This window comes from Pelecanus crispus, chromosome 3 (genome assembly GCF_030463565.1).
Source record: "Pelecanus crispus isolate bPelCri1 chromosome 3, bPelCri1.pri, whole genome shotgun sequence".
NCBI lineage: Eukaryota > Metazoa > Chordata > Aves > Pelecaniformes > Pelecanidae > Pelecanus > Pelecanus crispus.
Window position 1 is genome coordinate 54,597,646 of NC_134645.1, and position 27,552 is coordinate 54,625,197.

Sequence of the window (27,552 nt, forward strand, 5' to 3'; positions counted from 1 at the left end):
AATACAGCTAAGAAGTGACTCAACAGCAAAGCACTTTCTGTGAACAGAATATGATCCTCAAAATTACTTGGAGATCAATCCATCTCTTTAGTCATCCACTTCCATCTTTAAAACACTGCTTAGCCGCTACCCTATTTTTCCAATGAGATTCTATTTTGGAATTGGGTAGGTGCTTCCTCCTTCACACCTAACAAGCTTTGTCACATAGACCAAGCTGAAGCTCCAAATATCCTAAAAAGAATTTGTCAGGTTAAGCAAACAAATACCCAGCCCTTGATTTGGGGCCAGTAATCACATTCTCACTTGAACTGTGGAAGAAAAGTCTGAAATAATGCAGCCAAGAAGAACTGAATTGAAAGAACTGAACCTGGGTTTTACACTTCTTGGGTAAATCCCATAGTCAGCAAGTAGCAGACGTACATTCTCTGTTTGCAGCCTTGATTCATTTTCCTCCCTGCTTGACTCTGAGCAGATATGAATCCTGATCTTGTGCATTTTAGCTACTGACTTGACTGCTTCAATCTTTCATGTCGAAATTGATCCATCCACGATAAATGAAAATTATTTGGAACAGATACTTGAAAGTAAGTCCTTTACATTTGCTGTGAGCATCTCACTATTGGCAGACATAGCGCCAATTACATACTTACATAGTCTCACATGTGTGGATTGTTAATCTCTTATAGGAGACTAAAAAGAACAATTGTGTAATACCTATTCACCTATGTGAATGAAATCAAGTCCCCTGTAATGAAGCATGCAGAAGAAGGAACAAATGAAACCCACATTTCCTATTTTTGCAACACCATGTGTGATGGCTTCTCTGTAATTTTTGCTCATTGGCCTTTTGTTTCACAAGGCAAAACACCTTTAGCAGATGCCTTTAGGGTAAATATCGCAGGGTCACTTTGTGAGAAAGTTCAAAAATAACTATACCAAGCAACCATGTATGAAGATCTTTACAAAACAAGAATCAGAAGACATTTAAATTCCTAAATTGAAGGGTTTTGTATTTCTTGAGGACATTCAGCATGCCATGGAAAATACTTGTGAGATGGTAAAAGAAGTCTGCCCCCAAAGTCACTGAGAACAGAAGACAGCAATATAGCAACTACAAACTTCTGGTAACAAGCCTAAGTCAGAGGCCTAGTTGTTTGTTACAGTGAGAAACCTGTATCAGGTAAGAAATGGCCAGGTGGTCAAAAAATCATTGACAAAAAAGCAGGACCAAGAAGAAGCAATTTTTTCCTGTTCTCTGTCAATAGGACAATAAGACGTCCTTATATATTTTTCTTTTTAACTTTTAATTTGTAGTTTATAAGACTATTGGATTGCATTTTTTGTTATTGAATGTTCTAATTTCAGGAAATCGAAAACAAAACCTACAACAGCTACTTGTGTCTGGGGAAAGCTTTAGATGTGAAAAAGAGAGACAATTAGTAATGTGTGGGATTTTTTTAAACTGGGGGGGGTGTGTTTCATGAGGAAAACCATTTATCAGGTTATGTCTTTTTTTTTTTTCTTTTTTTTAGAATCCATTCCTTACATGGGTTTTTGACAACTCTTTAAAAATTGCAAACTACTTGCATGGAAAAATATCCTTGATGGATACACATCCATATTAGATTACTGACTCAGGATTTGCAACTATTTTGCTCAAAACACATATAGTAGAATCTCTTATTTCTCCCACTCTTCTCTAATATCTCCTCTAAGTGTATCAGTTATCTTTCTTCTCAAAGATGTGATATTTCTGATACTCTGAGCAATTTTTCTCAGCTGTTCTTTGCCCTTGAAATACGCTTTTTCTGTTTCAGATATAAAGAAAGCTTATGTATTCAAAAGCTTGTCAATGTTTCTCAGTGATAATAACTGGTCAATAAAAGATATTACCTTTATCTACCAACACTATCTTACACTTATACATTACATATACATAGAAAATATATATTAACTTTAAGTTGAATATGATTTCTGGGTTTAAAAACAAATCTGATTTTTACACATGACACAAAAGCTTTATTATGAAAAAAAAATCTCTACAAAATATAGGTATGACAAGCTGTAGATCCTAAAGCATTTGTGCGTACTCCTCACTTCTCAATTAGTTCCAAAGCTATAAGTGGTTGGCAACTGGCATGGCTCTGAAAAGGACTCTGATTTCTAACTCATTTCTTGAAGTGTCAGCTGTCCAAGTATACAGCCAATTTTTACTTAACATTTTGTTCTCTATAATAACTCCCACAATATGGAAGCCAGAAATATTTTGCCTTACATTCTCTGGTGTGAAACCCTTTCCTTCTGTGTTTACTATTTAGCTTTTAAAAGTGGCTATTATACAGCTGTTCAGAGAAAAATGTGATTTTTCTGTTTACGCCCACAAAATTCTTTTGTTTTTCACATCCACCCACAAAAAATGCTGATTAAAGCTCAAATTCTTGGCAAAACTTGTCCACATCTGACAAGAATGCTGGAACTATGGATTTTAAGAACTCCTCTCACAATAATTATTATGAACTTCTGTACTAGTGGTTTGTAAGTTGTGAGAACCCAGACTCGGAATTTTCAGTAAATAGGCCAACTAACAAAAATTGATATATTACTATAAAATATGGTCACAAAACAACTGTCTTATAATCAGTAATATCTTCTGTTTCATGAAACTTCCATGCTACTTATGTATACTAAAAACTCCCTAGGTGAAAAAGAAACAATATACAGTTTATAACTGTTGTTTTATCAATGTGTATAACCAATGCATAAGATGGGAGGAAACTAATGGCAGTATCACAATTAATTTGTCCAGCAGCAAATCTCTTCCTATGAAGCAGCTCACAGGGAGAGGCAAGTCTGCTGAGACAATGAAAACCCAGATAAAGAGCCTAGGTTGTAAATAGTAAAAATAAGTTTTGTGGCTAATCTGCCTGTTAGATGAAGAAAGCAAACTATCTGAGAGAACTTAAGGTATAGAAGTTTGACAATAAGGATGTTATTTGCCTTTCTTAAATAATCATATTTAAAGTAATCTGGTAATCTATAAGGCAAACCTGAGTTTTAGAAGGTAGTGTTTAAGGTACATAAACAACTTAATTTTCCACCTCATTTCATGCAACTGATTACATTATACTATATGTCTTTGACATGATTATCCAAAAATTGGATTTGATCTCCTAGAAACATTGTATCTAACTGTTTATGTACTCATTTAATGTATTTATCTAAGGCATTAAAATGACGTATAGTAAAAGAAACTCTGGAATTGTTGGTTTCATAAGGACAAACAAGAGTTTTTGTCAGGATTGTAAAGATTTTGTAAGGATTCTTTGTAAAATAGTAGTTTCTTTTAAAATTTGTTTTCCATTCTATAGCAGCTATTTAATCTCTATTTTCTAGGTTCATGTAAAGAGAAAAGCAGAAACATTCTTGAATAGTCTCAGTTTTGAACTTCCTTTCTGATTTTTCTTCCAAGATTTCTTTCAACCTTTTTCAAGGTTTCTTTTTTTTCATCCAGCATCCTCTGTCTGTAGTCAAGATGAAACCTGTGCATTTCACAGTTTTTGGTTTCTTGCTTTTAGTATACTTGCTCTTGATTCATAATGGGATGTTAGTTTTAATCTTCACTATGGAGCAAGTAATGCTCACTAGTCTTTTCTAGCCTTGATTAGATGGAGTTCTTAATATGGTAACTTTGCTTATGGTACTTACAGTTGAAAGCTCAATTCTGCTGTTGCATTTAGTCCCTACAAGTTTTCCAGCAAGAAATTATTCTCTTTTTAGTCTGCTGTATTTCACCTTTCAATAAATACTGTATAAGTTCATACAACAAAGATTCTCTATTGAAAGAGTTTTAGTCTAAATTATTACTCGTGCCCTATCAAAAAAAAAGAGGGAAACTGTACCTATATTTTGCATTCTACAATGAAATGATAAAATACTTACCTTAAACCAAGTGAAAGATTATCAAACTCAAAGAGAAACAGATAATGGCAAGGCAGAAACTAGATAAACATCCCAACAGCAATCTTTTAACTCAGTCAAACTAAATTCAGAGCCTGTTTAACACATTCTGTAGATATTTAACTTCCCACAAGAACTTAAATAACAAAAGAAAATATTTGCTTCCCATGGATAAATTAAAAGAAGCAATAATAAGAAATGTTTTTTTGAGTGTTACTTTACTGGCTATCTGAATTCAGCTCTGAAATATCACTTCATGTAAAGAAAAAAAGAAAAAAGTACAGAAATGTTACATAGATGATAATTTTTAATTTACTGCATTCCCCATTACCTCCATGTTAGTTACAAGAATAATGCTGTCATCAATAAAAATAGTTGAAGAAAAGCTAGGGAGAGATATTGTTCGATTATATTTTATATAGCAAGATATAATTCAATTTTCCATAGCATTTTCTATATCTTGATGTCCTATTGCTATTTCAAATGAAGTTGCAACACACTAACATTTAAGTCTGAAAACACTGAAGGGGAGCATGATATGAAAAGATTCCTAACTATGATGCGCACCTTAAAGTAAATGTAGTTCTAAACTCTTTTCTCTTTCTCATTTTAAGGGTCATATAAATAATTTTTTTCTAGCTATTATTCCTATGTGCCCAATGAGGTTCCTTCTACATATAGCTCCAAAACGAAGCAATACAACTCTTTACCCCTGCAGGCTAATTGTCTCATTTGCCTCTCTCCATTTTTCAACTGGTTTCTCTCAGCTGACACTGCTGCACAATCCAAGTGGACTCTTCTCAAATTATGCAGAAAGACTCATAATAAAATGCATCTACTTACTTTTGGCTCATGCTTGTTATGTATGAATGAGAAGCATGCCTGAAACAGACACATTTTGATCAAAATTATTTGGCAATATGGAAAAACCAGTCTATTCATAATCTACTGTAAGCAATAATGTCTAGAACTGGATATGATCAAGACCTCTGTAATGTTATTGAAAATCAAATACTCAAATTTATGTCATTACAGCAGACATACTCCACACACATTATTTGGAGAACAATTGCTACTAGCAATGCTGATGGTCCTGCATATGATAACCAAAACTTTTTCTTTTCAGTTGCCACACCTGAAGGTTACAATCTAATCTTACTAGGGTTACTGAGGTTAGGAAAATTAATAATCAAGAAGGTCATATTATTCTCTAAATAGAGAATCAATGATTGGATGAGAAATGGGGGCAAGGAGAAGGAAGATAGAAATTTGCATAAACTCCTCCCCAGCTAGAGAGAGGTAATAAGCCAACCTGAAATCTCTTCCTATAAATGCAACCTAAGAATTAATTTTTATTTAAGAAATGGATTCTCAGCTACATGTGCAAATCTCTAACAGTCTGTGAGCTATGCCATCCAGAAGATAATCTAGGACATTTCTGGGGGGAGGGAATTCTATCCTTGCATTTTCATAAATATTTTTAATTGTACTGCCTGGATTTACATTTTATAAATATACACTTCACTGATAATACAGATCAGGCAGGTCTTGTCAATATAGAGGAGGGTCAGTGTATCATACAGGAAAAAACAGGATGACAAAAAAACCCCTGAATTATGAGATATAGGCCTTATAGTATGACATACAATGTCAAAGGGACAGACTAATAGCAAGGATTTCTGTCACAGTATAGGAGTTCATCAGTGTGATATAGTAAGACAGGAAAAAGAGTTGAGCAGACTAATTCATCATTAGGAGCCACCAATAAGAAAAGGACAAATATTATTTAAAATGTGTACTTCTAGTATAGATAGAAAAGCATTAATGCTCCTACACAAGGCAGTCATGAGAGCTCACCCGCTATTATCATCAATTTGCCCTAATATAAAATATCCAGATTTTATTCCCATTAATTCTTCATTGGAAATAACGGACAAGCTGATACATAGGATTACCCCAAACTGAAAAAAAAAGTAAAGGAAATTAAGTGGTTTTTAACTTGTTCTTATTTATTTGGATTCTGATCACATTAGATTATCTGAGTCAACTGATTTCTAAGAAAGCATGTAAAATATATTATTCTTCCAATACAGCAAATAGCTGTAGACTATGCTTAAAGGATTGCTTTCTTTTAATTGATGGGAAGCATTATAAATAGAAGATGAATGCACCCTGAGAAAAGTGCTCTGTAAACATGACTCTGACAAATGTGGAACATACTTGAGAATTGTTTGTGTAAAGCAAATAATGGACCACACAATAACCTCAGTAGCAGACAAAAGTATCTCCACTACTTCAGAATGTATGCTTATCTACTTACATTCTTCTTGGTGCTCAAAGACTTGCTGACACCTTGTTAGACACACCCAATTATTCCATTATTTCCTTACCTGATTTATTAATAAGTTGTAAGAGTTCCACAAGCACAGTAAATATGAAACTTTAGATTAAGACAGAGAGGCCATTTTCTCTACATTTTGCTAATCTTACTTGGTATTGCCTAATATGAGCATTACATGATGTGTAAAGATAATTTGCACTTATAATAGCCATGCAATATTATATTACTTTGTGAGGTGAATGTGAATTAATGATTCCTCAGGTGTCTGTAGCCCCATGGTAGATTAAGTTCCACCCTTAGCTGCGACATCTGAGAAATCCCCCACAGCTGTACTTAGACACCAGCAAGAAGCAGAGGACAAACCCTGTTCCTTCACTATAGAATGGACAAAGGATTATCATTGTGAAGAAGAAATTTTCAATTTTGCAGACACTTAATTAGATCAGTGGATACCTATTCTCTGAAAAGGAAAGCAAAGAGGATAATACTGTCCCAGTAATAGGCAAGGGGAGGAGGCTAGGTAGAGATTAACCACCCCCCTATCCAAGGCAGATTTTGAAAGTAGAAGGACAATAAGGAGGTGGCTGCAAGACTCTCCCAATTTTTGAGGAAGACATCTTAATCTTTGTTTATTTACTTTGTGCAATATGGAGTTCATTTTAAACTTTATTGGAAGAAGAGTGGACCAGTTTGTCCATCCCAACAAAACACATACAAGGCAGTATGTCAGTATAGAACTAATTTAAAGTTAACTTTTTGGAAAAAATATTCATCTTTTGCTCAAAGACTGCTTGCTACCATTTTAATAAGATGAAAGTTAACACTCTTAAGTTATTTTTCAAGAATTAATCATGAAGGTAAATCAGGTGAGAGTGTCAACTGATTCTGTCCCATTCGGAAAGCTAGTGGCCAAGTCATTGTTTTCTTTTTTTTTGGCATTCATTTCCTTTCTCTTTGCCAATTATTCATGAAAAGCTGTCTGTCAAATTAACTTGAAATTCTTTGGTTTTAATAAAAATAACACAAACCAGAAAATTTAGAGATAAACAGGAACATTGGGACAAAGGCACATAGAAAAAACTGTCTGTGGGAAAAGTTAAAAACAACTATCTGAAGATTTCTTTTTTTTTAATAAATAAACCGTAATATAAAATACCACAAAACCTTCTACAATGTAATGCACAATGAGAATTGTCCATCCATCCAATTTTATCATAAGTTTCAGACATACACATAGAGAAAAACTGGCATTTTTATGGCTTTAGAAATTCTGGAAGCTTATAAAACATGTCATTAAACATTATCATTTGCATTTTCACACACAATATTTTTTAAAAATATAATAAAAATGATGAAACCAAATGGCTCAAAGGCAAATTAGAATAGTGATTTTTCTACATTAAGAGCATTCTGTGAGAATGTTCCTATCACCTTCTGACTCTTGACATTCACCTCTAGGCAGGAAAGTGGGCAGAATGTCCATAAAAAATAGAACAAAGTAGTGGTATTTTGTTCACTCTCCCAACAGAAAAAAGAAGAGATATTTCTTCAAATGATTTAAGGTGAGTCTGCATTAATACCTTACTTTGGAGACGTTATGCAGTTTCAAAGTTTATCCAAACAGGGAACAGTTGTATTCTGCAAAAAAAGCAAATGTGCAGCAAATGTGTTTCTGTATATAAATGTGATTAAGCTATTTATTTTTTTAAGCCTTTCCCATTATTCCTTTATTCTGAGCAAAGTAAAGGGGTTACTGATGGTTCCCTACAGGAACAGACATGTTACACTCTTGCTCACAAATTCCAAAAATGCATTGCTATGGGGGATTTTTGAGCATTGTCAGAGAAAAAAATATCATACCTATCACACACCTGTTTCAAGCTGCACTGCAAGTGTTTAGGTTTTATTCCTATACCACCAACACTGGAAAAATTCTTCCCTCACATTGTATTAATCTCCAAAGATGCAACTGTATATTTGTGGATAACATTACTATTAAGCAAGGAAAACTGTACAAAACAGAAGGAAGGCATAGTCCACAGTCTATTCATTCATTATTATACAGTTAGTCTTATTGATTTCACACAGCATTTGGATAACTCTCTTAATGAGAATAACCTACTTTTCAGGTGGATTTTTTAAAAGGAATCTATACTTCTCAGAAGTGTAATCAGAATCTTATGTGCACAAGAGTCCAGTGACTTAACTGGTTGTCTTGTAAGTTTAGCAAGAACTGAGAAGCTGGTTTACAACACTAAATTAAAGGTTTCATATGTCTCTTGCTCTTATGAAACAGGCTTGCTAGACACAGAGCAGAAATCTGTAGTCTGTAGTCTGCAGATTCAGCTTGTTGAAAGCAATCTAAGGCACAGTTTTAAGAGTTAACAAAATAATAGATAAAGTATATCTGGCTCTGTAGATATTGAATGAGGATTTCAAAAAGCTTTCAACAGAGTTCTGTTCAGGAGATTATTAAGTTAGTAGCCACAGGAAGCAAAATGAAGTCCTTTCGTGAATTAAAAGCTGGTTACAGTAGAAGAAGCAAAAAAGCTAATGGTGAAGTGCCCTGGGGGTTAGCAGAAATGACGCTGCTTAGCATATTATCACAGGCCACAACAATTTTAAATTAAAAGTATTACTCAGAATGATAGAAATTATGGAATATTGCAAAGAATTGAAATTGGCTGACGAAATGATTTACCAGTGTGGTAAATAGAATGAAAGATAAAAAAGTAAAAACTATAAATTACTTTTGCAACTTATAATGCTGCAGCTTCTGGTGATTGCATTGATTAATATTAAGGCTAAATCATGATGAAAACTATGCAAACATATGGGAGAGGTGGTTCATTTCAAAGACTTGCACATAACAGTCTGGTCTGATTTGTACAAAGCCTAGCCTGAGGCAAAGGTCAACAACATAGGCAGTATTAAGAAAGGTTACTTTCTAATATGGGTACTTTCTTGAATAAAAGTTTTTAAAGCCATGAAAAAAATTAACACTTTTTTAAATTTAATTTTTGTGATACTCTTTTCTAACTGCTATCATCTTGAATCTTCTGGAAGCCATAAAACATTTGGAATTGTGCAATACCATTTTGTAAGAAGACTTAAAGTGATACATGCAGTGCCAGCCAAGGAAAGATGATAAAGATTTTTATGGACTCTAGTAACACAATCTTCTCCAAGAGCTTCAGGGGAGAAGTTCATTAAGTTCATATAAAAAATGAGGCTAATTCTGGAGGAAAGTGAGAACAGTGAGAACGGTTCTCTGTCCCTAGGTCTGGAGCATCCCTTACAAGACTTAGAATCATAGAATCATAGAATCGTTTAGGTTGGAAAAGACCTTTAAGATCATCCAGTCCAACCATTAACCTACACTACCAAGTCCACACTAAACCAATCAAGGGTAGACTAGACTAAACCATGTCCCAGAGTGCCATGTCTGCCCGTTTTTTGAATGCTTCCAGGGATGGGGACTCCACCGCCTCTCTGGGAAGCCTGTTCCAATGCTTGACTACCCTTTCTGTGAAGACATTTTTCCTAATATCCAATCTAAACCTCCCCATGCGCAGCTTAAGGCCATTTCCTCTTCTTCTATTGCTAACTACATGGGAGAAGAGACCAACACCCACCTCACTCCAGCCGCCTTTCAGGTAGTTGTAGAGAGCGATAAGGTCTCCCCTCAGCCTCCTCTTCTCCAGGCTAAACAACCCCAGTTCCCTCAGCCACTCCTCATAAGACCTGTGCTCCAGACCCTTCACCAGCTTTGTTGCCCTTCTCTGAACATGCTCCAGCACCTCAATGTCTTTCTTGTATTGAGGGGCCCAAAACTGGACACAGTATTCCAGGTGCAGCCTCACCAGCACTGAGTACAGGGGGACTTGCTCTCTGCTTGCTCTGTGAGCGGAATGAGTCCTACTTTGTATGTTCTCCTCTCTGAGGGGAGAATTCCAGGTGGAAGGTGTTTCACACCATCCTCTGGTAACTCACTCTGGTTCTACTAATGCCACTTGGGCGCTGCAATGGGCCACACTGGCCTAACTAGGAGTTCTTTACTGGAGCTAAATAGAAGTTTCTGCTAACTGAACACAATTGTCTGAGGAGTCACAAAGAGGAGTACTCCTCATAGAAGGTCGGTTGGCAACTTCACCTAATTTTGGATGAAATTGTTTGCTACTTTTAGTTATATCCCTTCCACGATTAACCCAATGGACACACAGAAGCTGAGATCGACAATATTTTAAAGGTATATAGTAAAATCTAAATGATTTATAGTATGGGTTCAGATGAGGGAATAATTTGTTAGAGCAAATTGTGTTACATAAGATATGGCAAAGCAAGTCATTACTATCAGCACATTTGCTGAATTTACTTCTAAAAGGAAATCAACACAACAATATCAGTTTAAAAATCATAACACTGACATCTAGTCAATCTCTTGCCAGACTTAAACTATTCCATTTTAAAAATCAAGTCACAAATGTAAGTAAGATGCACAAACTACTGGACATTCCTCCACTTCCTAGAAGCCCTAGTATAGGGCACATAACTGAACTTTATTTTCATATTGATTAAGCTTAATTAAAGAACAAATACGTGTAAAGGTGACCCAATTACTCAGGACTTCTAACTGTATAACTCTAGAGCTAATGTAACTAAGTAACAAACCAGATTTCAACTGAGTTAAAGAAACATTTAGTTTGCACCCAGCACATTTTCCTCAGTATACGTATTTTAATGGTATTTCATGTAAAAAGGCATCACACTAATATTTAATACTATTTAGGATATTATGTATGATGAAATGTATAAAAACACTTGTTTTTTCTGAGGGTGGATAAGGTTACTCCAGTAACAGGAATATTTTAAGATGTGTATGCCTCTTTAACATCTGAATTCTTCACACTCCTGGAATAGATTATAGACGCTAGAAACACTAGAAAAAACACATTTCCAGCAAGGTGAAGTCAAGCACACATAAGTGTCTGACCTACCTTGTGGCTTCTTCAGAGCCACAGGAACTAGATTAAGCTCTCTACTGATTAACAGGATCTCTTAAAGGGGGAAACTGGTTAAACCCTTACTGATGTTTAAGACCAAGGGATTTTCAGAAAGTGCCAAGAAGCTGTAAGGGGTCTGTGATATATGTTGACAAAGTAATTGCATAACTGATTGACTGACAACTCTTGAAAGTCATCCCCTAACTTTTAAAGTGATTTAGTGGTACATCGATTTGGGAATCTGTTCCACCATCCCAATAGGTTTGTTTGGTTCAATTTCCCACATATGAAAGTGACACTCCTGCCCAGGAAAGAGCAATGTCTAAACATTTCCAGATAACCATCCAGAATCCAGAAAGATACCAAAATGTATTGGGACAGTTACCATCAATGCTGTATATCTAGGCCAGGAACTTCTGCATCTCCCCAACAAAGAAGTTCTGCAATCAGATCTTCCTGAAACAAGTTGGAGAAAGTAGGGCCACAATGTGTGAATCTTCACTAACTTCAGGAATAATACAGAGGAAAACCAAAACATTCTCAGTGCCTGAAAGTGTGTCTGAGAAGGAGCATGGACCAAGAGCAGTTTTGGAGCAGAGGACTGTCTAAGAAGAAGAGGTCAACCACCAGAAATCCTTTGTCCCATGGCCTCCAAGAGTCCTGAAAGATAGCTCTGAAGTTATTTCCACTTTTCAGTCATCGTCTTGTGGAATGAAATACCCAAGACATTGTGCTAGCAATGCTGAAAGGTCCCCAAAGGTAAACTGCAGACAGGTGAATCAAATACTAAATGAACCAATACCAGACATTGACAGAGCCTCAGAAATGGAAGGGAATACTGCACCATCTGCTGGCTGATACCAAATACTGTGAAGGTGTTGTCCTCTCTATTTCAAGAGTGAGCTATGAAACAAGATAGCTAGGATATTATTGTAAATTTCAAGGTCAGATTTTGGAACAGATTGGGCTACCACAGAAAAGTTAAAATCCTCTACCACAGAAAAGTTAAAATCCTCCCCTTATGAAAATCAGTGTTATTCCAAATAAGTCAAAACTCAGGACTAGAACATAATTTTCAGAACTGATAATCTACAGCATGACTAATAGATGTTTGCATGAACTATATCTATACTACAGGGCAGGAGTCATTCTCTGAGCTCAATGCACAGTAGTGTGGAAGAGATCATTTCTGTACAGCTAAACGCTTTGATGTACACAACAGGGTGGTTGCCTTTAAATTGTATACTGTGAACAGTGTCAGTAGTTGTTTACCCTGAATCATGGATGAACATTATTTAGGCAAATAAGTCTCGGACAAAATCATACCAGGGACTGTGCTATCTGCGTACTTAACAGTGCTGTGTCAATGCTCAAGGCTATACTATGACCCTGTCAGTTTTTGAGGATAAATGTGGAGGTTGGCATGACTTACGCAAATGGAGGTAGAGTGAAGAACACAAATACATTTGCAAAAAAAAAAAAAAAAAATCAATAGAAGTCTGCTTGCTTAACTTTTTAGTATTATAGGGAATTTATTAAAAAGTACATGAGCAGAATGTTTGGTGTAGATGTATCACTCAAGACTATTAAGCAAGTTGAGTTGATTAGATAATATTACTCTCAAAAAGTTAAAAATAAACCCTGCTTTAGGAAGAGATTACTATCGCTTGTGGCATCTGACATGCGTGTCTGTGAAATGAGTCATTGAACACAACTGTTACATTGCTGGTGTCACTGAAAATGGCATTTCACAGTTGGAAAGAACGCTTGAGATGACTTTCAGTCAATACATCCACATGACCTTCAATGATTTTTTTTGAGATCATAGCTTGCCAACAAATTCAACAGAAACTTAAATATTGAAATTATTCATTTGCTTCTTTGTGGCATCTTCATATACCTGTGATAATTTATCCAGATATAGTAATTTAGATTTCTGTGGGAAATGTCTTGCCAGCCCAAACAGAAGTTTTCTTGAGATACTGGATACAAAATTAGTGTTACGATAACTAGTACACTCATACCAATCAGGTAATTCAACAGATCTTTCTGAAGTTGGTACCCATAACAAATCTACTTAGGTATATAAAAATATGGCACTTCAAAGGGGCCAAATGTTGATCAAACACTGACTTAAGACATTGAATTTAGACACCCTCCCCTGTGCAGTTCTGGTTGCTTTATTAGGCATTTATTTGCTCTTTTAAGAAAACCTTTTCCAAACTGTATTCATTTCAGCAAGATAGAAGTCGCCCCTGGAAGGAAGGAGTAGCTTTGGTGAAATCTGGATGGAAAATATTAAAATGTACTGCAATATCCAAGGCTTTATTTTGTTGGGTTAGAAAAGCAACAGACAAAATACTGACTGAAGAACTCTTTTTCAGGCTAGATGAATCTCTTCTGAAAATTCTGGGAAAGGAAAAACTACCACAGAGGCTCAGATAAATAACAACAGTAGACTATGGCAATGATAGTTCTGGTTGATTGTTGATTTTTTATTTTCTTTGGAAGTAATAAAAAGTGTAAACCAAAGACAAATTTGTGGAAAGTAAACTGAACTTAAGTAAAATAACCAACAGGAAAACAGTTGCTAGCACTATGCTTTATTATCTCTGCAAACCTCCAGAATTACATTATAGAAAATCCAGTATCATACAGTACAGCAAGTCAGAGTGTATTTCACAGGATCATTGCCCAGTTCTTTGTCTTTTCTATTCAATTTATCAGTGAAAGATGAACCGTGTCTTCCAGTGTGTTGCAAACTGAATTTGAAACAAACAGGTTTTTATAATATAGTTTTTACTAGATGAAATGAGATCACATCATTGGATTTGTAAACTGTCCTTGAAAAAATGTACCGAGGAGGTCAACACATCATGTTGTATCTGTCTGTAAGTTATAGTTTTGATGTGACTTCTAAGAGTTTTGTGTTTAAGAGAGTTCCTAGATTCACTAGGAATGCTGTTCTGTTTTCACATTGACCAGAAGAATAAATGGCAATAAATTTTGCACAGAAAACTTGAGAAATCATGCTTAAACATATGATTTTTTTTTCTTTTCAAACACTTTGTTGGCCATAGCTATATTAATTCACAGTTCAGTAGCATAGATAAATAAGTAACATCAGTAAGTTGGACATAAAAATTAAATGGACCAAACCCAATGTCAAATACAAAAGTAAGATTACAAGCTTAAAAAACACTTACTTGGTTCCCAGGTCATATGAAATAAAACTATATAATAGGGGGAGAAGGTAAATTAATATTGGTAAAATAAGCAACTGCCTTTGGTTTGTTTTACATTGTTTTGTGCTAAGTCCTATATTGGACTAGTTTGTCACGTCAGTACTCACAGTAGATTTATGTGGACATGCGGTTTTATGCCCAATTTATAGTCATGTTCTCAGTTCTCAGGTCCTATGTATTTTTGTTTGTTAATAGGGTTGAAGAGTTTGGGGTACCCTATTAATGCAATCATTCCTATGTAGTCTCTAAAGGGTTAAGAAAGTAGCTTTGAAAAGCAGAGACCAACAACTAAGATCTGGTCATTATCCATTTAATTAATTTTTCTCAAATACAAACATCCAGAAGTCATTAAATCCTAACAATATATATTCTGCAAATCCATGCAAAGTAAATGGAGGGTGTTCTTTTTTTTTTAAAAGTAGTCTTTGAAATAAAGTTAATGATGATGGTAAAGACCTCTGACTAGCAAGGCAGGATCATTGAAACCAGTAGAAAAGCTCACTGCTACAGTACAGATTCTAATGGAGAGACAAAAAAGGTATCAGGATGGAAGTAAACAACCAAAGATAGCTAAGAAATTAGAATTTTTATTTGAATACTAGGATATTCTAGGTAGGTTTTGATACAGGAAATTAATGTGAGAGCTGAACTCAAAAATAGGTGAAAATGCAAGAGAATTTGTTGATAGAGTTGTTCTGAATTCAGGCACTGCTAACATCATCAAGTGCAGCAGCTTCACAGATACTAGTTTTATGAATATCTCCTAATCAAACTATAGTCTGAATAAGTTGCAGTATAGTTAGACTGAGAAGAAATGTTAGAAATTATTCTTTGGAAAAACAGTTCAAAGGCAATACATAGGGGACTAAATACACTATCACTAATCAATTTCAGTTGACTGAATTTGTAAATATACTGATCAGCTAAGCTAATATATTACAGAGTGTTTTTGTCCAGTAGAGCTTGATAAGACACACTGATAAAGTATAAATAGACTTCACTAATACAATGGGAATCTCAATTTTTTAGAAGCCTCAGTAGACAACAATCATTCCTTGTGCTTTTTCTCCACAGACCTATTTCCTTAGCAATCACTATAACATGGTGTGTTTGCCACACAGCATAGTGTAGCCTTAGCAATCTTACTAGGAATTCTGCTACTCATTTTAGAGGGGAAAAAAAAATACAGACAGGCTACATGGACTGAGCCCCAAAGCAGTAGCACTACACTTGGGCTTTAGTCACCCAAGTTATCCCACTGTCTGCTTAGCTACCAAAAATGTGCTATGTCATGCAGAAAAATGCAAATTATTATCTATTTTTTTAACCATTATACAAATATTTTCAATATTATTGTATTATATTAAAAAGTTAGGAAAATTTTTGCATAGCTATATCAATTTTTACATTGTTGCAATGTTACTTCAGTAACTTAATTTGCTGTCTGGAAGATGCAGTGAAATAAGCGGCTGCGTCAGTGGTAGATTTTTCTACATGAATCTCTCTTTGGACTAGGCTGAGGCATTTGCCCAAACCAGTACATTAGCACTGTCTGTATTGTCTCAGCATTGGGCCAGAAAATTAATTTTGCTGTGTAACAAGCTAAAGCCAAAAGCTTGTCACTACAATTTTTTCACAGATTTTCTTTTTTGGGACTACGTTTTATGTCTCAATGAAGTCTTACTTGTCACCCTACTGCAATAAGCTTCCAGACTGCTTGTAGGCTCAGTTGGGATTGAAATGTACTATAAAGGCTAATATAAACATATATTTATATGAAATGTAATAGAAATCAAAAAAGTAGAATAATAAATAAGAAGGAAAATGGAATCTGATAAAGATTTATATTAATAGCTGTCAAATGGGCTGTGGAAAGTAGACTTGAAAACAGGGTACGTAGACATTGCTGGAACATTATAGAAAACGTATTACAATATTCTTTTTTATTATTTTCCAAACCATCATTAAGTATCAGTTATGCCTAACAATACAAGATCCACACAATTATCCAAATTTCTGAAGGAATCCAACAAAGTTTTAAGTGGGTAATTACTCAAAATCCTCTTAATCGATTTTTAAAAAGAGTAACAAATGTTTTCATTATTTGAATAATCCAAATTATATTTGATAGACCATTCAGTGGCTGCTACCGTACTTAGAGCTTTGTTCCTATAATATGAAATTCAGAAAGATCAATTAAACCTTATAACAACTTCATCTAATCACACCAGACAAGCATTCAAGATGGATATTCTCACAGAATAATGAACACTAAAAATAATTAAACATATTGAGATTTAAGTGATCATAATCAAATTTCAGACTTAATACTCTGTTAAGATTGATGTTTCTGGTTTTATCTCCCATGGCATTATCATTATAACAAAAGATGTCTTCTTGAGACTACCTAAAGAGACCAAAATAAGATTTTTAATATTTAGATAACAACAGTTTCCAGCATAAAAAAACATTCTATTCCATTTTAATCATTGAAAATTATCTCATATCATATGCAAGGTCTAGAATTTCAATAGAGAATTAGGGGACATGATGTTAGGGCAATTCTCTGTGGGAACTGGATACAGAAGCTTGTTTTTTTATAACTGAGCCACTAGTTCAAGCTTCAATCATCTGTGCAAATTCACTTGATGTTCCTAGTTCATCATCACAACTAAAGTGAACTTGTCTAGCAGTCAAAGGATAAGTATTGACGTATCATTTCAGAAAATGAATTTACTTTCTAAAATAGAGGCCAAGCCTCCATTTCAGATAGAGGCAGAATGGTTTGGGAGTTTGGCACAATCCATAACCCCAAAGACTGTTATTTGTGCACATGATCTCTGCGAAGAGGAAGGAGACAGTGGAAAAAATGGAAGTAGAGAAAGTGATAACAGCTAGCAGGTTTAAATAAGAGAAATGTAAATCTGCCGTTCTGAGTCAGAGCAGCAAACTATCTCATGTCTCATCCTGGCTAATAATGATACTTCAGAAGAATGAGCAAGAAATGCCTGTTAAAAGCATATTTCTCTCTCCAACACTGATAAACGAAGCTTATAAGCAGCATGTATGTACCTTTCAAATTTTCAAAATTTTATTTAACCAACAATTAAAGCTCTGATCCCTGATAGGAATAACTTCTTGGCCTCAGTGGTTTCCTGTAAGGATACTTTTCATTGCATAAGGATTTCTTATGCATTGTATAATCAACATTAGATCTTTTCTTAATTTCAAACTTGTAAGCTTTGTAGTTTCTCTCGTCACTATTTAGAAGTATTTTGTCTGCCAGTGGAGTATGCCCTCAAATAAAACTACAAGAGAGAAATTTCAGGCCTGTGACAGTAATACCCAATCCTTCAATTTCTAATCACCAAACTTCAAGTTCTAAGGCTTGTTCAGTAACTACACTGAGGTTGCGACCATGGTGTGGTTTAAATTGCATGTGAAACAAGAATAGCTTTCAGCTGCTCAGCACTAGATAATTCTTAGCTACTTCCAGACTCCATGTTAGGGAGAAAGTATGAGGACACATACCATTTCCTCTCTCAACTTCCATCCTCCTTAAGAGGGAAAGGCACCTAAACAGGAAGGCTGGAAACCATTCCTTGTAAAGCCAGGTCCCCCAATATCCCAGGATATACTGTGGCAAGCATCTACTTCACAGTTCAGAAATAACCTAAGATTGTACCATCACATATGATTCATGATAGTTTGGTTCAGTGACCAGTGAAGTCTATGGAAATCCTTGTTGATGGGTCAGAACCTAAGTCCTCAGCGTATTCCAAAGGCCCATTAGCTCCACTAATTTTGAAATAGTGGATTACTGTCATGTATTACCAAACTGATGAAATATCCTGATGTACCAATTTCATGGTACAAAGGAGACAATTTTACATGAGCACTAGCTCCATCATTGTTCAGTCCAGAATTTTTTACTGAAAACTGGTATGGTATCTAATAAATTTCATTTTGAGAACTCTCACACTCTTTGTGAGACCAGAGCAATAAGACCTCACATTCTATCTTCCCCTGTTTGTGGCAAAACTGCCTGAGTAGGACTGGCTCTATCAGAACTACTATTTTGGAATCATTTAGACAGGTCTAACTTTCAGGTACGAAGTTTAAGGCCTGTTTTTTAATTAAAATCTGCATGGTTGATACTACATTAATAAATACATTTACTCATTTCCATGAGAAGGGAAAATTATTGAACAATTAATCCTTCTGAAGATAACAGGTGAGAACATTGAAACTGAAGCTATTTGTATTATTCCATGTTTCCTTCACTTATAGTTTCCTTGACTTCCTTATCTCCTTTACATTCTCGGAATGACAATTCTAAGTCTTTAAAAATAGCTCTTTCCATGTCATAGTGCCTTCAGCTCCCAACAGTATTATTTTATCAATTCATCATGGGTACCAAAAGTATCTTAACAACCATCTCTAGCAGGTTAAAAAAAAAAAAAAAGTCAAAGATTACTAAGTACATCTGGAGGCAAAACCAGCTGCCACTACTTCATGTAACTTCGGTCAAATACATCCCAAGTAACCTCTGTCAAGAGAAACACTTATAACTAACCTCTTCATAACGTTACAGGCTCCTCACATACAAAAGTACACTTATCTTACAAAATGTATTTACCATTTTGGGAAAAAAATATTTCTTGCTGTCATGCCAAACATATTCACTGCAGTCACACTAACACTTCAGTTTTGAATTCAGACTTCCTGTCATCTTCAATATGCCAAAACATCGCTGTTTAGCTCTAACACACAGTAAAGAAAATACTCACCAGAAAAAACAAAAAGCAGAAAACAGAAAACGGGAATTAAACAAACTACCTGTTTGGCGGTAGGGTAGATTTTATATTACAGAAAGACAGCAAACAAAGTCATACTTAATCCCTCAGTTTACAAACACACAAAAAAATAACTATAACATCTATCTACAATGAAGGGTAAGTTATCAAAAAAAGCTTCTCATTAGTTGTCAGCTCTGAGTAACTTCAAAAGCAGCCCCTGAGCATCCAATATCTTTCTGACAACCTCCTTATCTCTTACAAGCTGTTGTGAGAGCTGAATCAAACCAGCATGTCATGAAAACTGCTTTCTAACAGTGTAAATCAAAGGAATCACGTGTGTCTGATCAGTTAACTACTCCTTTTCAGATCATCACAACAGGTTAAGTTTATAACATGAAAAATGTCAGACAGACAATCTACTTCTGTCACCTGAACCTGGGGTTTTTTACTATAACAAACACCATGGAAACATATTAAAGATGATTTAAATATACAGTTCAGAACTTCAAACTTTTCTAACTGAATTGTGATTTCACATTTCCACAGTTAAAAATTACATTTTGAAAGCAGAGTTACGAAATTATCCTGGGCTAAACTTTCACTTTCCAGTTCTTTCATGTGCCATATTAACTACTATCTGCATTCACATCTGCTTTGTAAACATATTTGCATTGACAGCTTCCTAAACACATTGTCTCAAGACAAATTCAGGCTGAGAAGGCTGAAATGACTGAAATTACTATTTGTTGCAGAACACTTCAGAATTCAAGACAAAAAGTCATATATTTGTGTTTAAATAGTTTCACTTGTAGAAAAGTAGGTGGTATGTGAAATTTTCATTTTACCTCATTTTTGTAGCTTTTAAATTTATCTGAACATGCAAAAAAATTATTTTTCTTCTCTGCTCATCTAGAGAAAGAGAATAAGGCATAGGACATTGGACAAAATTTCTCTGTAACTCCAAGAGCAATGTGACTTTTAAGTAATAATTATGGTACATTCCAGACTATACAAAGAAGACCGTTACACTGTGGAGCCCAAAAAAGCCCATGTGTATAAGTATATAGATGTTTATGTACATTCCTTCCTTTTTTTTCAACAGTGCACAAAAGAAGGAGGCAAGGAAAGGAGTCTCACCAAGATTTCTGATCACGGTATAAAATACTCTCCAAATGGCAGAGAGAGTAAGAAACCACGGACGTGAGCAAAGTGAAAGAAAACACCTAATTTATTGAAGAAGAGAGTTTCACATCCTCAGCTCTGCAATCTCCAGAAAATCTTCATTAGCCATGGCACAGTTCTAGAAATGCCCCTAATAAGATCCTCTAGTTTTATTCAGCCTGCTCCAACCACCCACCATGCCCAAAGGATTTATCTTTAATTCACCTGTTCCCACATAGAATCATAGAATCATATAGGTTGGAAAAGACCTTTAAGATCATCGAGTCCAACCATTTACAGTATTAACTGACAGAGGAAAGATCTAGATCCAGTAGTACACATCTAGCTGACCAAACCATTAAAAAAATTCCCAATTTTTCAGGAACAGATTAATTCAACAAATTCTATTCCACACATTGTGGATGTAAATATTAGATGACAGGCATCTGATTGTCCATTCCTGCTGGCAGTTGACATTGTCAGCATTATTTTTTATGCTTTGAAACTCAAGAGGTTATAGAGAAAGGTGCCAGCTTCAATGCTATCAGTAGAACCCCGTACAACTGATTTCATACTTTGTGAGTCTCATCTAATTTTTCCTTTAATTCAGTTCTGTTTGTGGTTTTACAGCCTGTTAATAAAATTCTAAAACTACTAGCATGCCGACAGTGAATGTGACAAGACAAAAATTAAATTGTGACATTAATACTTTCAAACATCTGAAACTTGCATGTCTGAAATTAATCTGAAAATCTGAACAGCGGAAATAAACAGCTTTGTTAATGTGATTCCAATATCAAATGAACAACTTGTTGGTGTTGTTAAAAAGGAGGTTTCAGCATAGCATAAGACTTCTGTAACTTCAATATGCATTTGACAGTGAGTCTTTAAGGGTCACAATATTTTTAAAAATCAAGTGTTTTCTTTTAATTAGTATTAACAGCACTTGAAAGACACCTCTTTATTCACGGAAGAATCCATGTTCCAGTAATTTAATGACACTTTGTGACTGATAAAAATTGGAATTTGTATGATATGACCCTCTATCATATAGGTCTGAGAAAAAAAAATCCATTCAAAGTTATGAATAACTTTTGCAGTCATAATATTCTATACCTGCAGTTACACTGTGTCCTACAATGACAAGTCCTAAAAGGCTTAAAAAAATCAAGAAAAACCCACATATATACAGATACCCACATGCTGTTTTTTTCAGTTGCTATTATGTTCAACAGTTTTAATAATTTTTTTTAACTCACAGTGATGTTAAAGATGAGGCAATAGGTTGGATCAAGCCTTAGAAAAACTCTTATTTTTAAGCTATTTCCTTCTATGAAACTGTATGATCTCTGTGGAAGTAACAGCTTTTCCGAGTACTGTTTTGGGCAGACTATGTTTTGTGTTTGTGTGTGAATGTGGCAGGCCAGTTTTTGAAGGAGATAACTTCTAGAAAAAGGACAAAAACTCTGGCGTATATGTTCTAGGAGAAAGCTTGAAATTAGGCTTTTAGTGCAGACTGAAGGCTAAAAAAGCAGGTGTCATAAGTAGAAGCTGTTTCTAGCTCTTGAATTCCCCTCTTGTTTAGGAAAGCAGGACTTCACACTTTCTTGTAAATAAACAGAATTGCATTAAAAACATAAACTCTATTAACAGTTTTTCCTCCTAGCTGGAAAGATGTGCAAAACCTTTAACTCTAGTTAATCACTGTGGTCAGAATATACAACAAACAAGTAATGTGTCTAACTGAAAGAGAATTATGTTATACATAACATGTAAATATACTTGAAGAGGAAGACAGTAAGGATACTCATAGGCAAATGAAATAACCCAGTGGTTATTTGCACATTCACATAACACTGTACTGCCATGCAATATACTTATCAATGGATACATATAAATTCAAGCTGAATAGACACAGTAAATCTTTGAGTAAGAAGATACAAAATGTTCCTTTATATTATGCACCATCTCTCATTTTAAGTCAGCTTTTCTCTGTATAGAAAATGTTTTTCCTGTCCAATTACCCCAGTGAATCTTTCTATTTTTTTTGCTTTTGTTTTGTTTTGTTTTGTTTAATTCACATTTCTCAGGCTTGTATAATGCAAAACCCTACTCACTAACTCTGAAAAGAAAACAATATGCAGTCTGATTTGGATCACTATAATACCACAGAACATGTAACAGCTGGAAAAGATGGACAGAAATAGGAAGTTTTTTCCAGCCAGTTTGAGTGGCCAGCTTCAGTCATTCTACAGAAATGATGTCCCAATGCAAATTTATCTAGATCCAGGGCTAAACTCTGGTATGGGAGGGGGGCGTGTGGGTGTTGTTTGAATGTCTGTTTGTTTGTTTTGTGGCCAGACAGCAACTGGAGTGAACCAGGATACACCTGAAATCTAGAAAGGTAAAGAAAGAAAAGATCTTGACTAGAAGAGGACCAATGGAGGTCTGTCCCCTGAGTGTAGTCAGATATCTGCAAAAATTCTCAGAATATATAGGCATTCAACTAGGTCATTGACAGTGAGCTGGACTTGGGCATGCAGAACATGAGGGCTATAGAACTTGCTACAGAATTGAAATAATTCCTTGTGAAAAAGCAAGCAGCTACTAAAAGAAGATACAAATGTTTGTTACTCTTTAAATAAAATACTGTCTAACAAGTTTGAAGGAAAATGTGACACCATTATGGTTTATCTGAATGCTTAAAAAAGCAATATATTTGTTTTCCAAAGAAAATTAATTTACAGTGGGGAACTAACTACTGAATACATACTATGATTTATTACATAGACAAGAACAGATACTGCTAGAAATATAACAGGTTTTCCATCAGGCACATTAAAACACAATTTCCAAAACTGTTCTCATGTGGAGCAATCTCTACCAAAAAATTCATAAAAATGGTTTTGAAAATTGGTTCTCTGGAATGTAAGCAACAGGTTTGAACAGACAAGAAAGTAAGGTGACCTTATTTCATCACCCCTCTATTTTACCCCTGCAGAAAACAATGCATTAAATCAAGGTTTTATTTTTGGTTCTTTACTAAGGTCTTGGCTTAAAAAAAGGTCAGTATGTAATGAAAAAATATGGTTAAAAATACAAATATATTTGGCATCTGAGCATATAAAAGGTCTTTGAACTTTGCATTAACACTACTTGGATAGCATAATGGGGGTCATTTTATCTTAATCATGGCAGCTAAGACTGAAAAAATCTACAAGATATTTTAGAGGAAGCAAGTTTTACACTGAGCAGTTTACAGAGCACAGGACAAACAAGCATCCTATATTAACAAACTGAGAAAACATAATGACAAATAGAAGTTAAAGTTTTAGGGTTATATAGCCAGTCCTTGTTTTTTCTCTCCAAGCATAAAATATGGTTGTTTCTTCAGTGACATGTCAAATTCACAGGTCTTCAAGCTCTCCCTACAATAACTAAAAATTACACTGAATTTAATTTCCCATTGTCTTATGAGATAGTGTCTATATTTTCTCAAGGAAATGTAATTCTCTAATGCAGTTTGTTTGGGCTGCTTCTGAAAATACAGAAGTACACACTACAGAATAAAAGCTGCTTATGCAATGACCTCTTAGCATAGAAGGTGTCATCTCTTCCTGTTTAAATTTGAGTAATTAGTGTTCATTGGTGGGACCACAGAAGAGACAGAATAAGAGACAGCAAGGGCTGTCGGTCAAACACTCCTACAGTTCTAGGCAGGCAGTGAGACAGACAACTGATATGAGAGTCTAACACCAGTCACTGAAAAACCTGCAGGTGACACAAAGTTTAGCACTCCTAATCACTGTCTGCAATTTCACACAATTCAAGTTTTAGTTGGAACAGCGGATTTTGAGGATGCACTAACTGCCAAGAACTATTTAAAATCACTGCGAACATACCACTGTCAATATCCTCTTTCATCTTTTATTGTTCTAGGCTAAGGAAAACTCCCTGATTTTTTTTCTCCTAAAATAGACTTGATATACCCTCACCCATTTCAGTAGTCTTCTCTGCACTTGTTCCAGTTGAAAGTAATACCTTGTGGAAAGAGAGTCTGAAAGCAGAATACAACCCTGTCTGTGAGGCCTTATCAATGCCTTGTATAATGATTGTTTGTTTACAAAAACACCCTGCACATCCCAGAAGTCCACTAGCATTTTTGAATTATGCTGGCAGTTTACAGTCATCACAAAATCATGCAACACTCTTTGATCCCCATTATTTTCCTTGCTTTCCCCAGATGAAGCATCCATTGTTTGAAGCCAGAGATCTTATTATTCAATTTCATTTCAGCATAATTATTTCAGTTTTCAAGGTCATCCCATTTTTTTTTTTTTTGGTATGATAATCTGGTCTTCTTCAGTAATGTTGAAATCTTTTAACTTCACATTATTCAGCACTCTAATTCTTCTCCCTTGGTTGCTACAGGACTCATTAAACGTATCATTCCTAGGTCCGATACCTGACAAATATTATTAGAAAACTCTTTCCATCGCAATAATTTTCAATTTACCAGTCTCCATTTTACCCATCTCTTTATCAACTTTGAGATTCTTGTATTAATCCTTATTGCTACATTAAATAAATATATATATGAAATAACCAAATGCAAAAATAAATGGGTTTTTTTGAAACAAGACTATTTCAAAAGCTTTACTTAAGACAGATTAGTTTCATTGCATTACACTTAAACCAGAATTTTTCAATTAGAAAAAAATGCAGTTAGTCTAACATGATCTATTTTTTATAAAATCGTGCTTTATGTTATCACTTTCTCTATTTTCTTCCATGATGTTGTCAAACTGATTTAGTTTAGGGTTAATGTCTAAGTTCTTAAAAAAACCCTGCTTTACTGAATCAGTGAGTTTTCAGGATGTTAATTTGGCTTCCTAGTAAGATTTTAGCCACATAATGTGGCTACTCATTGTGTTCTTAGTTTAGCCCTGCATCAACTTTGAAAGGGATAGATCAAAGAACAAATATGAGTATCAGATTAGAAGTGCATATTCACTAACTTTAGAAAATGGGGAGTCTGTTGTAATTTTCATCCCTGCAGAAGACTTCTCTTTGCCTCTGCCACTTCAGACATCCTTTTACTTTCCCTGGACTGAAGTGCAAATCTCCTGTTTACAAGATGAATATCATGGATAATGGTGTCAGAAAATGTACACAACTTTAACATTCAAAAATTGTTATTAAGAGTAGACCTATAATTATTTAATCAGTAAACAAGTATTAGTGGTAATTATAGATATATACTTATAGCTATATACAGAGAGAGTATCATCTGTAGTATTTACCTATCTTTAGTGATAACAGGTTCTAAATTAGTCCTGCGTGAGCAATGGCTGCCGCCTTGAAGCTGAGTTATATGAAGACGATATCAACTGACCTGTTTAGACATTTCTGTGAGTATGATTCCTGAAGATCTACTGAAGTTTTCCACAAGTATCATTTTGCAAGGCTGATTTGTTCGGGCAGTATGACTCTGATCTCTAATGAACATGATCACTGATGAATAGTAATTGACTAACATTTTCCTGCTTCATGACACTTAACACAGAATGCTGAATGAGAGACCATACAGGCAGGAAATAACACTGAATCTATTTAGCAAGGGAATCCACTCAGGTTGGAAAAGTGCTTTTCCTTTGTGATGCAAAACTCAAGCTTTAGCAAAGATATAAAAACACTAAATATCATAAACTCCTTTCTCTTATTTGCAATGTACAAACAAATTTTAGTGGATTGCCAAATTAGTTGAATGTGTACTTTCTAAGTCTGGGCTAAAGCTGCCACAAGAGACATACTTAGGAGATACCAAAGAAGGTGGTGTGGAGCAGACAAAACGGACAAAACAAAGCTATATTAGAGTCTCCTCCTGCCACTGTTTGTACCATATTGTTGAAAGCTTAACGGTGCAAGACCTGCTAAGGAAATGCAATGTTGTTATACTTTCTTAGAAAATAAACTATTTATTTTCATAGAATCATAGAATTGTTTAGGTTGGAAAAGACCTTTAAGATCATCCAGTCCAACCATTAACCTAACATTACCAAGTCCACCACTAAACCAATTAACGGTAGAGTAGCAATTTTGTGTTTCCTGGCTTGGTGGCTGGATTATTTTTAATCAAAGTAAAAACTAGGGATCCTTAAGGTTGGAAAGGATCTCTAAGATCATCAGTCTGACCATCAACCCAACACCACCATGTCCACTAAGCCACGTCCCAGAGTGCCACGTCTACTCATTTTTTGAACACTTCCAGGGATGGTGGCTCTACCACCTCTCTGGGCAGCCTGTTCCAATGCTTGACCACCCTTTCCGTGAAGAAATTTTTCCTAATATCCAACCTAAATCTCCCCTGGCACAGCTTGAGGCCATTTCTTCTCATCCTATCGCTAACTACTTGGGAGAAGAGACCAACACCCACCTCGCTACAACCTCCTTTCATTTTACCTTTATGCTTAAAAAATTAAAATAAACTCACACTCCATGGAATTTACTTTTAAAAATATTAAACTTATTTCAGAAAGTCATTAGATTGAAAGGTCAACATCTCAGAAAACATTGGATTCAATTGTCCGCACAACGTTAAATTGCCCCTTTGCATATCTGCACCACTGCCCTCCTGTTTTTCATACTTTAAATCTGAAATTCTATGCAAAGACAGGAGGTGCAAATGATCAGAACTGAAGTTATTCAGGCAGCTGTAAGTCTGGTACTTCCTGACTGTCAAGTTCTTAAGGCTGCATCTCAAATAATGCTCTTCTAGCATAGCTGTCATATGTAGTCCCATGAGATGACATTTTTAGTACTAGAATTTTTGTTATCCATTATTCCATATTGTAGCTAGTCATAAACTTCTTTGATTATCCAAATACTTAGAATGGACAGTTTACTAAAAAAGACAAAATTCGGTTATAAACAAAGATCGTGAAGTATCACTGACATAAGTGTCATAAAATATAGGAGTCATTGTGAATCATGGAATAGCCAGTTATTTCTTTACATTAACTTTTTAAAACTTACAGTAAGTGTAT

General features: G+C 35.0%; 1 protein-coding gene across 1 annotated transcript in view; it reads right to left on the minus strand.

Moving 5' to 3' along the window:
• The window catches only part of PACRG (parkin coregulated), a 255,319-nt gene that overhangs the window by 118,524 nt on the left and 109,243 nt on the right, over window positions 1-27,552 (minus strand). The window lies entirely within an intron of this gene.